Source organism: Peromyscus maniculatus, chromosome 22 (genome assembly GCF_049852395.1).
Source record: "Peromyscus maniculatus bairdii isolate BWxNUB_F1_BW_parent chromosome 22, HU_Pman_BW_mat_3.1, whole genome shotgun sequence".
In the NCBI taxonomy this organism is placed as follows: domain Eukaryota; kingdom Metazoa; phylum Chordata; class Mammalia; order Rodentia; family Cricetidae; genus Peromyscus; species Peromyscus maniculatus.
This window is the reverse complement of record NC_134873.1, coordinates 57,476,194-57,490,928: the sequence shown is the minus strand read 5'-3', so window position 1 is coordinate 57,490,928 and position 14,735 is coordinate 57,476,194. Positions and strand designations below refer to the sequence as shown.

General features: G+C 51.4%; 1 protein-coding gene across 3 annotated transcripts in view; it reads right to left on the bottom strand.

Moving 5' to 3' along the window:
• Positions 1–14,735, bottom strand: part of Ston1 (stonin 1) — a 45,778-nt gene that overhangs the window by 15,479 nt on the left and 15,564 nt on the right. Inside the window, exon 1 of one of the 3 annotated variants that reach the window (XM_006985795.4) lies at positions 3,559–3,911. The exons of the other annotated variants lie outside the window; for them this stretch is intronic. The gene's annotated coding sequence lies outside the window, so the exon portion shown is untranslated. Of the gene's footprint in view, positions 1–3,558; positions 3,912–14,735 lie in introns of those variants that run through there. 3 annotated transcript variants of the gene reach the window in all.

The window sequence follows — 14,735 nt, the reverse complement described above, 5'->3', positions numbered from 1 at the left end:
GTCTATCCAGATATCAGGGGTTGCATTGCAGCAGTCTATCCAGATATCAGGGGTTGCATTGGAGCAGTCTATCCAGATATCAGGGGTTGCATTGGAGCAGTCTATCCAGATATCAGGGGTTGCATTGGAGCTATCTTTGGGGCCCTTTCCAGCTCTAAAATTGGAAATTTACAATTCTATGGCAATTGATATCCAATTGGTTGGGGTTTTGTTTTTTGTTTGTTTGTTTTTGTTTTTCAAAAGCAAAAATATTATTCCCAACTCAGATTCAGGGCCTCAGTGCTGAGATAACCCAGTTCTGGGAATACGAATCCGGGGCCTTGGATGTACTTGGCAAGTGTTCTACCATTGAGCGGCATCCATTATTTTTAACCATTCTTCTAAAAATGCCATAAAGCAAAGCCCCAGGAGCCCCCGACTGGACAGGAAAACTGTAATCACTCAAGCTTGGGAAAGAGCCTACACAAAGAAGGAGCAGAGGGAGCCCAGGGCCAGGCTGAAGACAGCGGCTGCGGTGACTCGGCCTCTGAGCATTCCTGGGGGCTCTAAACCCACACCCCGGGGCACCTCACTGTGGGGCTCCGCCCTGCAGACGCAACGATCAAAGCCCTGGCCCCTGGAAACCAGCAGAGCGGCTCGGAGGTCCAGGGGCCCAGACCCATCCTCACCCCACCCTCAGAGGGAATCCAGCCCTGCGGAGGGCGAGACGCCCTGCAAATATTGACTCCAGCCGAGTTTATTATGTCAGAAGAAAGAAGAGCGAGACCGCAGCGTAGCCCTGCTGGGATCCACGCCTGCCATTTGCCCCCTCGCGTTTCCCTGGGTAACTTGGGGGAAAAGGGTGCCGTTTATTTTTTCCGTGTTGTGTGCCCTTTGTGAGACAAAGAGACTGATTATCATACGCACAAGGACATCAGCCCCATTGCTTTGTAAATGGCCCTCCCTCTGCCGCCCCCCTTTTTTAGCACACTTTCTAAAATACCTACGATCTTGAACCCAAAATCCGTGCAAAGGGCCCTCGATCCCGGCTCCCCAAGCCACGGCCGGTCTCGGGAGCTCTGCAGACAGGAGCGCAGTGGGTGGCGGGTTTGTTTCCCTCTGTCCCCACCACCCCTCTGGCCGTCTCTCTTACCTCTGCCGCCCTCCCTCGGGATGACCTCATCCCTCTGTCCCACAACCCCCTCCAGTCATTTGGTGCAATGTTAACAACCGGGGCCAGTTCCACCCAACGCTTTCCTTCCTCAAGCGCCCCACCCCCACCCCTACCCCAGAGCCTGGCTCAGAACCCCTGGGCCTCTGACAGGGGTGGGAAGCACCAGGGATCTGGGGGCAGGAGCGACCTAACTCCAGCCGCTTCAGAGCCCTGGAAGGCTGCAGCCCTCCCTTTAACCTTTGCTGGGCTGGGGTGAGTTTGATTTGGACCAGAACACGCTCCTGCTCCCCACCCTACCCCCGGGTGTCATCACTGACAGAGCCGTGCATGGGCAACATTTCATTTAAACTTCCTTTGGGTATCTTCCTGAGGTCTACAATATAGTTGGTTCAGGGCCCAGGAACTCCAGTTCCTTTCTGTCTCTGCTACCCTCCTCCGAGACCAAAAAAAAAAAAAAAAAGATTCCGCTGCCGGCTCAGGCTTCTTCCCCGCCAGGCAAGCCATGCCTCCCTGTGGACTCAGCCCTTGGGAAGTTTGTGTTCAGCCCATCTGAATGATGGGCAGACTCCTAGAACACAGTTCCAGTCAGGCCCAGAAGTAGGGCAAGACACCAAGATTCTGTCTAGGGCACAGATAGATAATTTATTGTGGTGGAGATTTCTAGCAATCTGCTTTTGATATTTAAGACTCCTAAGGGAGATGTTTGCTTCTCTGCAAAACTGTGAGACACTCTGTTCACAGCAGCCTGTTTCAACGCAGCTTCAGGCTGACTGAACGAGTGAATGTAGCTGTATTTGACTATTCGCGTCAGGAAAAACAAGGCTACAGAGAACCATGGCTTACGGCCCCCTCAACGTGTGAGGCAGGTGCATTCAGAAGCCCACTTAGATATGCCAAGAGGTTAACACCCTCCAAATTAAGGGATTCACACAATAATTATCCCCACCCCACCCCCCATTCTAAAAGGTGTGTGAGCAACAGAATAGCTTACAGCAAACATTGAAAAAGGTCGCATTCTGCTTTCTGCCAGCTAAGAAACCAAACGCTTATATTATTACAGAGATAACCATGAATTGTTTCAAGTAAATAAACAATAGTAATGCCCGGGTTGAGGAGACATCTCACTGGGTAAAGTACTTACCGAGCAAGATTAAAGGCCTGGGTTTGAATCCCCAAGGACCCATATAAAGCCAGGCACAGAAGTGGGGGGCCGGGCGGCTTCCCAGCATTCCTCTGGTCAGGTGACAGGTAGGAAAAAAACAATCCCTAGAAGCTCGATAGTCAGCTAGCCTGGCCTGGTGAATACAGAGGCAAACAACAAGAGAGACCCTGCCTCAAACCGAGTAGAAGGCAGAGGTTGTTGTCCAGTCCCCACACTCACAATATGGCATGGGCACCTGCACTCACATACACTGACATGTGTGCATGCACACACACACACACACACCATACATACAAGCCACACAGGGATAAAAGCAGCAATGTCTTACCACGCTACAATAACATTGCAGCATGCCTTGGGAATAAGATGAGAAAAAGCATCTCCCCAGAAAGCATCCCAGGATAAAATAATGCTCACATCAGAGGAAAACACCATATATTCTTTGAGAGTCGGGAAGAAGCTTCTTCAAGCAGGGATCATGTCTCATGTGTAAGGGCATTTTCTACTTTACCTACAAACACTTGGCAAAAGCACAGAACTCGAGACACTGTTGACAAAATAACCTTTTTCTAAAGTGAATCTCTATGTAGCCTTCCCCAGTTCAAAGAGTCGTTGGATTTTAGAGTCAGGAAGAAAGCTGCAAGCATTCTGTTTGGTTAAGCAAACGCTTGCCATGCAGGGCTTGTCTAGGCTGCATGTGCATGTCTCTGTTAACACCCGCAGCTTCAGAGGAGCTGGACACGTTAGGCTACTTGCCAAAAGTCACCTAGCTAGCAAAAGGAAGAACCTGGCTGGGACCAGGTCTGTGATGCCAAAGTCACATACTCCCAAGATCCGGAGACCCCCTGGCAGGGTGTCCCGTCACCACCACACCCTTCACTAGAAAACAGCTCCCAGCTGCAGCCATCCTTTCCTAGAGCCAGAAACTCCAAAACAGAAGGATGGGCCAGCGATGAGCCTGTTTCTCATCTACAAGCACTCTTAGACCGGCGGGCTATAGGAAAGGCAAGCTCTGGGACAGATTTCCCCCAAGACTGCTCAAGAACAACATCCCAGCCACAGTCAGGCTCCCTTCTGAGACTGGCTTTAATAACAGCCTGCCGGGCTTCCCGTCCCGCCATCTTGGTGCACTAACCCATTGTCCAAATTCTGTCTTACCCCTTACACAGTCCTCCCTTACCCTCCACACTGCCCTGGGCTGCCTCTATCCTGCGGCTCTTTGCTCTCAGCACGTCTATCTTACCTTCCTTTTTCCTTGGCTTTTCAAAGGAACATACAAAATTCTACCGTCTTCTGCAGATTGTTGAAATCCCAGTGGGGAGCCTTTGGCTGGTGAAGCAGCATTCCAGGCCGTCAGTGGCTAAAACTTTGTCCCCACATCATGGCGTGTCTGTGTCTTACTGGTCCCTAATATCGGCTCCTCCGTAAGTGCCAGGTGATGGGAGAGGACTGAAGCTGAAGAGGTCCCTGGGGGCTCGGGAATGCGTTGCCCACGTCTCCTATCACCCGGACCCCATTGCAGAGGTCAGGCGGACTCCTGCTCCAGCCTCCTGCTTTTGCCAAGGCTGAGCTTAGCTTTCTGTGCCTCTCCTCTGTGCCTCTCCCCTCTGTAACAATGCTGCACAATCTAGAGAATGTCTTAAGGTCAATATCTGTGTGGTTTCATTGGCTGCCCTCCCAAATAAGGAATTCTCAGATTCCTGCCTGCCAGACTCCTCCAAAGCATCTTTGTAACCAGCTGGACGCCGGCTGCCTCTGCGGAGCCCTTGGGTGCGTGTGCCGTGGAAGGGCCGGGGACCCCCACTAGCTGTTGTTACAGGCTTGGTACGAGGGAAGCAAAGTCCAACTTGAGGGTGTCATGACGATTTTCCCCCAAACATTTGCTGTGATGGTGCGACGATCATTCCCAGAGGAGTTTTCCCTTGAAGGGGAGGGAAACCACGGGTTTGGAACAGAAAAGAAAGGTAAGGCGCCTTGCCCTCATCCAGGTCACGCAAAGCGCCGGTGGGGACGGCACGAGCCGTATTATTATCACATATGGTGTACAGCCCGCACTATTCAATCACAAACATGTGTGGTGTTTTATTCATGTGACAGGAAATACCATTTGCACAATGTTAAACCACAGCATAGTCTGCAGAGCCTTCAAAAATGGCCAGCTTTGGTCTCAGCTCCATCCCCCAGCCCATCACTCCCATGTGGCAATTAACCTTCACTTTTCCGTGTTTGGGTCCTGGCTCTTTTCTGTAGCTTGTTTTATTGTTTACCCATTTCCTCAACTTCGAGAGTAGAGACAGATGTTTGTTCTTCTAGGAGATTCTTAACAAGTCCAAAGCCTGCTTCTAAAAGAACGCCGTCAACTGTGCCCATGGAGTTACAGTGTTTGGGGGCCTCATCCTTCCAATGACACAGGCCCCCTCAGAGTGCCTGCCCGGGGAAACTCAGGGTGACCTAAAGACTGTGTGTATCTACTAGCTCCTGAGGCAGGCCCTAGCCTCCACGGGAGGCCAGGCACTCCATCTGACGAAGCAGGTTTGTAACACTCAAGGCTGCTGTGATCCACCCACTCCTGCTTTGGTGGGTCCCACCTCGGCTGCACAAGTCCATGCTGGCTGGCTAAGGGCTTCATTGAACTGCTACTACCTTTCCCCTGCTCCTGGTTAAAGCCAGCACACAGGAGGCAGAGGCAGGTGAATCTCTGTGAGTTCAAGGCCAGCCTGGTCCACAAAGCCACTTCCAGGACAGCCAAGGCTGCTACACAGAGAAACCCTGTCTTAAAAACAAACAAACGTGCCGGGCGTGGTGGCGCACGCCTTTAATCCCAGCACTTGGGAGGCAGAGGCAGGCGGATCTCTGTGAGTTCGAGGCCAGCCTGGGCTACCAAGTGAGCTCCAGGAAAGGCGCAAAGCTACACAGAGAAACCCTGTCTCGAAAAACCAAAAAAAAAAACAAAAAAAAAAAACAAAAAAAAAAACAAACAAACAAAACACCAATCCATTCTTGCTCTTATGTATGAGCAGACAGCAAACTAAACTGCCCCCAAGAGGGGTCTTCATATGAACAAAAATTTGGAGTTGGGTAGGCGTTATGATTTAAATTGTTACTGTTTGGGGTGGGAGGGAAGCTGTCTGGCTGTGTTGTGTTGTTATCTCTTTTTGTTGTGGTACAAGGGTTAGAATTCACGGCTCTACCCCTGTACTAGGCTTGAACTCTACCACAGGGTTGTATGCCTGGCCCTAATACTTTTATTTTTCTCATCATGACATCCGAACAGGCGTTCAGCACTATCATACATGCTACAGAAACATGCAAAGCAAAAGCCCTGGAGGCCCAGTTTTCTCTCCTGTACAATGGCACCATGAACATTTACTTCCCAGGCCCGGCATGGGGTCTCACATCTGTAATCTCAGCCCTTGGGAGGCTAGGACAAGAAGAGTGCCATGAGCCCACAGCCACGCGGGACTACACAGTGAGCTTACCAGGTCAACCTGGGCTACAGAGCGAGACCATCGTAAGGCACGAAATGAATATAATTGTCTCCCAGCAGGTATCCATGCAAGTTTCCTTTCCCTCACCAAACCCAACCGTGCTGGCATCCTGAGCCCAGACTTCTAGCCCCTAGACCTGACAGGCTGAGGACACCACGTCCCCAAGTAAGAAGTCAGTAGAAGCAGTGGAAATAGAAAGACAGACAGTCAGAAGGAAAAAGACTCAGTATCCAGTGTCCTTTAAAGTCCTGATATAAAAGATTGACAGGTCTCTTCGTGACAAACTCTTCCAACACGCAGGTTCTAATGAATTAAAGAAGCCCGCTCATGTTTCCAGGAGCCTCCACAGGGAGGGAGAAACACGTAGCTTTCCGTCACAATCTCCGTGGTGTCAGAACACGGAACTAGAGCACACCCAGCCAACTTTAACTCAGATCACCTCAGCCTTCTCTGTCTGTTGCTAACTTCTCCATTACAGCCTTGAGGCTTGGCTCTGGGCCCACAGCGGTGTCTTTGAACTGGGCTTTTAGCATAGCTCTCAGGACAAGCAGCAGCCACGGGTCCCTTCCTGGTCACAACGGCAGCCCACGTAAGGGGACAGGCTCACCTTTGCTCTCCCAGACAAGGGACCAAGGAACTTCCACATGGAATGAACTTTTTCGCCTTTGACTGGAGCAAGCATGCAAAGGCATCCTCTGGGCACTGGGAGCCACAGCTGGAGCTCCTGTCCCTGTCCATCTGGCCAGCACACTAAAGCCTGCTGCCCTGGGGCCCTGGCCTCTCCTGGCCAAGGGGCAGAACCGGTAAAGGGGGAGAGAGGTTCAGGCTGTTCCATAAGGGGGGGGCTCTAGAGGGCTCTACAATACTCAGTATGTGCTCTCTCTGTGGCCACGGGACCGCAGCTGTCTCCTCCCCACACCATGTCCCACAGCTAGTCATCTCTCTTTACCACACATGGGGCAGGTCTGAGGTCTGTCCCCATAGAAACGTCTCCTAGGGACCAGATGCCAAAGAAAGTACCTTAAGAAAAGAGACGAGCTGGAGCTGGACACGAAGTTGAGGGCCTTGCTGAGCTAGGAAAGGGCTCACCCCTTGCAGTAGAGAAAGGGGACCAGCCACAGGGCACCCACAGTTAAAGCTGGCCACTTTACAGCGACAGGAAGGGAAAAGGAGAGAGACACACCCCGGAAGGCCAAGGTCAATGCTGGGCTGAGACCAAGGACAACAAAGATCTGGGGTTCCTGATTAGGTGGTTAGGTCTGGGGAGTCTAAGGTGAGAGGAGGAAGACCAAGCTGCCCTTCCAGAGCAAAGGTAACATGTGGCCTCTTCAGCCTCCATGGGCGCCGGGTCCACGGGACGTCTACATCTTTAGGAGGCTGCTTGTTCCCCATGCTCACGGGTTCCTGACAGTCCTAATAATGGTCTTCTTCATGATCTACCTCCTTCTACCCTCAGGAGCCGGGTTAAAAGGACCCCAAGGCTGCCCACTCTCCAGAAAATTCCACCCACCCTGGCCATCAGAAGGAGACAGACAAGCATTCTTCGCTGGGGTGGGCGCCTCACACAAAGCCTGCTTACAGGGCAGCCTTCTGGCATCTGGCTTTCGTGGGCTCTTGAGTGGAAAAGAGAAATAGAGAGAAATAAGAAAGAGCACTGTCTTCTGGGGTCCCTGTGGTTACCACAGAACCACGGCTCCTGGGCTTTGATTCTGAATTCCTCTGGGAAACCTCAAAAAAGTTGTTCAAAAAAAAAAAACAAAAACAAAAACAAAAACTAGTTGCAAAGGGGCTGGTTATGATCAGGCATCTTGGATATTCAAATAGGCAAATCTCCTTCCCCTCCACCCCTGCAGCCCGTCACCCCTCCTGAAAATGAGCAATCTTAGAAGTCTAAAAATCTACAAAGACTAATAGTGTGTGTGTGTGTGTGTGTGTGTGTGTGTGTGTGTGTGTGTGTGTATACACGTGTACATGTGTATACCCTCGTGTGCCACAAGAGTGTGTAGGACAATTTGGGGGACAACAGAGAGGCGACTTTTAGAGTTGTGTTACTAGGTGGTGAGGTCTGGGAGGAAGCTGCCTTCTAGAAGCGAAGGGGTCACTGTCTGCTGGCCCCGCAGGAGTTCTGAGCCCACAGGCAGGTCTCTAGGGCTACAAGGCTGGGCCATTCCCTGCTGGACAGGCCTCTGAAAGCCTGGGGGATCTCAGGGACCAAACTCGGGTCCTCAGGCTTGGCAAGTTGTCATACCCACTGAGCCAACTCGCCAGCCTCAGACTGAAAATTTTAGTTGGGGGCTAACCAAAACCAATCCTTTGGCTATAAAAATTGATATAAATAGTATAAAAACACTTTGTCTTAACATGTAATTGTTTTAGTTTTTTTGAGAAAAGCCAAGGAGCTAAATGGCCCAGAAAGGATATTTAATTCTCTAAAATGGAATTTTTCCCCACTAACACATGGCAAGCTTTGCTCACCTGTGAGCAGCCTGTGTGACTTAAGAACTGTGGTTGGCAGGGACAGTCATCTAGGATGGCGAGGCGACCCTTGGAGGCTGGGCTCTGGGGCATGTAGCACTATGTCTTGGTACACGCATGTACCACATACACCCAGCTTCTCACTGAGTGAAGATTGCAATGCTCCCCCTAAGTTCTGGCTTGTGAGTTATGCACCCCAGAGACCACAGGCCCTGTATGCCTGGCCGGTAACAAGTAAAGTTAGAGAGTTCAGTGTTAGCATCCTGGGGTGCAGTTTCCTCGCATGAGAAATGAGATGATGTTACAGCTGTATTTGAACACTTGCCTCCCATCACACATCCACTCCTATTCTGAAATTTAATCTGCAGTGTGACAGCACTGGGGGATAGGGCCTGTGGAGGGGTGACTCTGTCCTGACAGTCCCTCCTCTTGATGAGTGGGACTGGGTACCTTTATAAAGAGGCCCTACGGAGCTTGTGAAGTTCTACCCTGTGAAAGCGCGGAACACAGGCATCAAGCTTATCGTCACCTTCATCTTGGGTCTCCCAGCCTCCAGGGCTGTGAGCAGTATCTACACTGGGTGAGCTCTCCCGAGGTGAGGAGTTTTGTTGCAGCGCACTGAGCAGCTGGGACAGTTAGCGTCTGTGAGGGGGCGGTAAGGGAGACCACAAAGATGGCCTCCGCTACAGGATCCTGCTCCTAAGGATCGTCTAGCCTGTCAGAAAAGCCAAAGAAAACAACAAATGGAGGATAAAATGTGTTTGTTCTCTGCTAACACCCATGGAAGGCTGCGAATGGACGGCAAGCCAAGCTCCCTGGCCCAGGCAGTTACTTCAAGGAGAGAAGTGTCTGGTCTGGTAGAGACGCAACAGTCAACCAAATGGTGATTAGGCTCTGCCCATGTTTCTGTTGACTTGGGTCATGTGTCCATCAACACCAGTGTGAGGAAGTTCTGCCATGTGGCTTTAGTCACCCCGGGAACAAAATCAGTTACCTGTGCTGATCATCACTAAGGTGGGTCCTGGGTAATCATGGCTGCATGCGTGTCCCACAGGAAATGAATCTGAGTCTTTTCCAGGGCCAGACCTGCCTGTTACTGACCAGAAACACCCACATCTATGCATCAGCTCCACCTACCAAACGAGAGAACAAAACTGTGCTTGCTTTTGTCCCCAACACCCCCATGGAATTCCACAAATGTGCATGAATATGTAGTGGCTTGAGCCATGGCAAAATGAGAGATTTTGTTTTTAAAAGCATCGATTAAGGACCAAGTTACAAGCCAAGCATCAAAGATCAGCCTCCGCTGAGGTCTTGGTCCCAAATCTAGATATTAATCATATCCATATTTCTAGGTCTGGGGAACACTTGCAAAGCATATGTTAATTGTATCATATTTCAGAGGATACTGAAGACTTTGAAATTATTTTGCATGGAAAGATAGGCCAGATGTGTGTAACCGGACACCAATGGCTGGATCTGCCAAAAACAGGGGCTCCCCCATTAACCTCTGTCTAACCTCAAGGAGCTCATATTCTGATTGTGCAGGCTCTGCCTCTGAACTCTGGGTGACTCCTGCTCGGGAAGCCTGTCTGAAGGCTACCCCAGGTGCCTTTGCATGGCCCTGCCCAGCAAGACCCATAAGCTCCTAACGGATGAGCCCAGCAGAATGAAGCCTCAGCCAGCTCTCATTGCTGACCGCTGGCTGCTGGCCAGTCCTGTTCCCAGCTCTAGGCTCCTCCCACACCCATCTCCCCACCATGAATCCATTCTTCTCTTCCTCATTTCACACAGAGGGCCCCCTGTATTAGTTCCCCATGTTGCTGGGCCTAGGACGCGGTAGGCCAATGGTAAGAAGGGGTATGGCATTCTAACAGCTCTGCTTAGATGCCTTCAAACTCCCATAAACCGTGAGGACTCACTCCCTCAAGAAGGGGCCTACTGAGAAGTGGGCCCCTGGCTGCCTGAGCTCTCAAGGACTCCAGCAAGCATGCTGCGGGCTGGTGGCTTCTCCAAGATGAAGGACACAAGAGCAACTCCACTCTTGCTCTTCCAAGGGTCACCTTGCCCCTCGTCCCTCAGGAAAGGTTGTTCCTGTCACCTCAAATCTGGGTGGCCCCTGGTGGCTCTAACAGATGTGGTATGGCGGAAGAGATGGTTCAGAGCACAGGGAGAATGTCACTTTCCTGCTGGCCGAAGCCCTGGGACAAAGGCACGGAGGCAGCGGTTTGGGTGTCCTGACAGATAATGACGCCTTCAACGTCACATTCTCCAACATCATCGTTTCAGTCACAGGGGTGTCTCTGAGCAGGGACCCCCAGCTCAGCCCACTTCATCCACAGACCCAGAAGACAGCATAGAAACTCTAAGCCTCTCCTTTTGTGCTGTGTGCCTATGTGGTGAAATACACATAAATGTTACCATTTGACCATTTTTAAGTGTCACTAAGAACATCTGGGGGGCAGGGGCTGGAGAGATGGCTCAGTGGTGAAGAGCACTGGTTACTCTTCCAGAGGAACTGGATTCAATTCCCAGCACCCACATGGTGGCTTGCAACTGTCTGTAACTCCAGTTCCAGGGGATCTGACACCTTCACACAGACACACATGCAGGCAAAACACCAATGCACATAAGAACATCTGTGGGCTGGGGAGATGGATCTGTGGGTAAAAATGCTTGTTATGCAAATGTGATGACCTGAGTTCAAGTCCTGAGAACCCAGACACAATAGTACAGGTACCTTTCATCCCAACATGCCTCTGTGAGGATGTGGGAGACTGGGCAGGAGAATCGCCCAAAGTCCAAGAGCCAGCAAGCCTAGCTTATGCAGCAGCAAAGAGACCACGTCTCAAACAACATGGACGGCAAGGACCAATACCCAAAGAGGTCTTACCTCCAAACACATGGTAACACATGTGCATCTGTACCGACATACAGAACACACACACACACACACACACAACTACTGCTACCATCCGTTCCCAGGATGTTATCTTTCTTAACTGACATTTTGTACTAACGCAACAGTGACTCCATGCTGCCTCTTCCAGCCCCTGTAACCACCGCTTCTTCAGTTTCTTTCTCTGCGACTTTAACTACTCTTGGGACCGATCATGACTGGAGCCTTGCACTGCTTGTCCTCTGAGTCTGGTTATTTCTCTTAGCATAATGTCCTCAAGTCTGACTCAAACTAAAGCGCGAATCGGCATCCCATCCCTTTCTAAGGCTGTATAATACTGTGCTGTGTGGATATACCACATTTGCTCCTCCATCCAACCACTGATGAAAGCCGCTCTGCTCTGTAGCAATAGTTATTAAATAGTTATTAATAGCCTAGCAGTCAAAGACTAGGACAGCAAAGTCCCAAGGTAGTTGTCAGGACCTGGTGAGTCTGGCAGATGCACAGGGCATTCCCAGGAAAGCTCAGAGCGGGTGTGTTTGGTGACTGGTCCAGAATCCAAGCTGGAGCTCCCCAAAACACTGTTACCAAAGGCTGGGTGTCTCCTCGAGTCTCCACTCGGGCTTGGGACTGAGGGGTCTTCCTCACATCTGGGTTCCTTGTCCCGGTGTAGGCTAAGGACCTAGAGTCCAGGAAATGTTTGGTAAAGATCCTGGCACCAGGCAAGTTTCCACTGATCCCAGAGTGCCTCACAGGATCCCTAGGAGTGTAGGACTGTACCCAGGAACACACAGGGGAGCAGCTGTTTATTTGTGGGAAGGAAAGGGGGGCTGTGGCAGCATGGATGGCCGGGGAAATTCACCCCCGGCAGCACAGGCTCTCACAGTGCAGGCTCAGAACCAGGTAGGCAGCCACTGTGGAGAAAAGATTGCTGGCTACAAGGGTAGAAGCCTGGTGAGGGAGACATGCAAGGTCCAGGCTGAGCCAACAGGATGAGGGTCCATGTACAGCTTTCCCCGGCGCACAGGGGTAGTAGAGCCTCATCTTCCCATTAGAGGGTCAAGGGCGGGGCTTGATCCTTGGAATGGTGGATGACCCAGGTTGAGTTACACAACAGTGCACTGTTGTGCCTGGGACAGCAGTCTTCCTCACTACAGAGGGACCACATCAGTTCCACTGTGTCTCCTGGCCTCCAAATGCCACATCGGCTACCAACTGCCACACCCAGAACCCTAGGTCCGCCTCCAAGTTCCCCACTGCCTTTCACACAAGGCAGAAACAGCTCCGTCCTTTTCATGGTTTTCCTGAAGTGAGGCTACCTCCTGGGAAGGCTTACATTAGGAACCAGCAACTCTGCTCAGGTCTCCTTCACCTGCCTTGGGTCTTGATTGTAAAATGTCAGGCTTTCAACCTTCAGGGACCTTGGGGAGCATTACACAGCGTGATGAGTGTGGCCCTGGAAGTCCAAAGCATCGGGAGCTACTGATGCACTGCTGTTATCGGGCTTCCGTGCGGACTCAGACTCTGTGTCTCTAAGAGCCTGGGAATGGTTCCCAAGCAAATTCTTCTGGTACGATGACCACACAGAGAGAAAAGGCTTTGCTGCAGTGTGAATCCAGTGCTGTTAGCAAACAGAGCGTGCTGTCCAGGCCAGAGGCCGGCGGGGAAGTCGGGAAACTGTGTCCTGGCCGTCGCTCCACGTGACCCCTCCCTGGGCATCTTTCTCCGTGTGCACAATGGGGCTTGCAAGTCACCCACATTCCTACCCAAACTGGGAAGGCAAAGAACTTGAGGGACGGAAAAAAATAAAGCCCGGACATGTAGAAATGTGGTACTATTTAGCACGGAGAGGAGAGACAGGGGAGATTAGAAAAATAAATAAATAAAAGGAAAAAGAGGAAGGAGCCGGGAGGGCAGGCATTTTGGGTGAAGTGTGTGGCTTTGAGAAAGCTAAGAAAGCTACCAGGGTGGTTCCTCGAATGGACTCTCCAAGTCGGAGAGTCAGGGTCTAGGTTAGACACTCATCCAGCAGAGAAAAGCTGAAGGGAAGGCAAACTAGGCCTGCATCATCTGAGGCACGGGTACAGCTCAGCTCAGAGCAGGAAGCCTCGTTCACCGCAAGTACAAAGTGTTGGAATGTCCCCAGAGAACCCTGGCCAGGCCATGTCCTGACACATTAAGTCCAATTCAGAGAGCTCTGCTTTGGGGGCGGGGGGAGGGAGACACAACTAGAGTCCCCAAAGGCCAGTCACCAGGACAGCAAGGTTCGCCAGATCACATCACAAAAGGAAGAGGCATGAGATCTGAGAGTTTATCTTATGGGGGGGGGGGTCTCCTAAAATTAAAACTTTTTAAAAAGGTCCCTAACTTATTCCAAGTTCATAATTCAGGAATTTTGTGTGTGTGAGTGTGTGTGTGCGCGTGCGCGCGCGCATGTGGAAGTCAAAGGGCAACTTGTGTGCACATGCGTGTGGAGTCCAGACATGAATTTTTGTGTCAGTATCCAGCACTCTCCACTTTTGTGATGGTTTGAATGAGAAATAACCCTCATTTGAACACTCAGTTCCCATTGGTGGCTCAGTCTGGGAAGAAATAGGTCATCAGAGGCGGGCTTTGGGAGGTCATAGCTTGCTTCACTTCCAAGGTCCCTCTTTCTGCTTCGTGTTTGTGGTTGAGGATGTGATCTCTCCCCTTCCAGCCCCGCCTCCCTCCTGCAGCCCCGCCTCCCTCCTGCAGCCCCGCCTCCCTCCTGCAGCCCCGCCTCCCTCCTGCAGCCCCGCCTCCCTCCTGCAGCCCCGCCTCCCTCCTGCAGCCCCGCCTCCCTCCTGCAGCCCCGCCTCCCTCCTGCAGCCACGCCTCCCTCCTATTGCCACGCCTCCTTCCTGCTGACACGCCTCCCTGCCATTAGGGACTCTCCTCCCTCTAAAGCCATAAGCCCAAGTAATCACTTTCTCCCTTAAGTGGCCTTTGGTTGCGGTATTTTATCACAGCAATAGAAAGGTGACTAGTACAACCTGTTTGCTGACTCGGAATCTCTCCCAGAGAGTTGGAGCTCACCAATTAGGCTAGGCTGGTTGGCCCCTGAGCCCCAGCCAGCCTCTGGTCTCTGCCTCCTTGGTGCTGGGATTAAAGGCATGAGCCACCTTGCCTAGCTAGGAATTTTTAAAAGGACATCCCTCCTGAGGAATTAGCCAGAAGCTGCATAGACTCTCAGTGATAGAAACCTTATTATTGTGTGAGTTCATTTCATTCTCATCTCGACTGGATTAAACTCTCCTCTCTCACATTAACTCTAGTCTATGCATCCTCCAGGATCCGTCTATGTTGGGTTTAAGCAGCCTTCCCTTACCTACCTTTCAGCTAACCTAAAGAAGCTGATGATGACCAACACTGGGTCTTCCCATACTTCGTCAGAGCAGAAAGAGTGTTCAGACTGCCCCCGGCAGCACACTGCCCCCTCTACCCTCCTTCGGGCAGTGGCGAGGCTTAACCACACACCGCCATGAGCCTTAACCTCGCCCTGTCATGAGACACGGCTGCCCCATCTGCTTTGGCCAG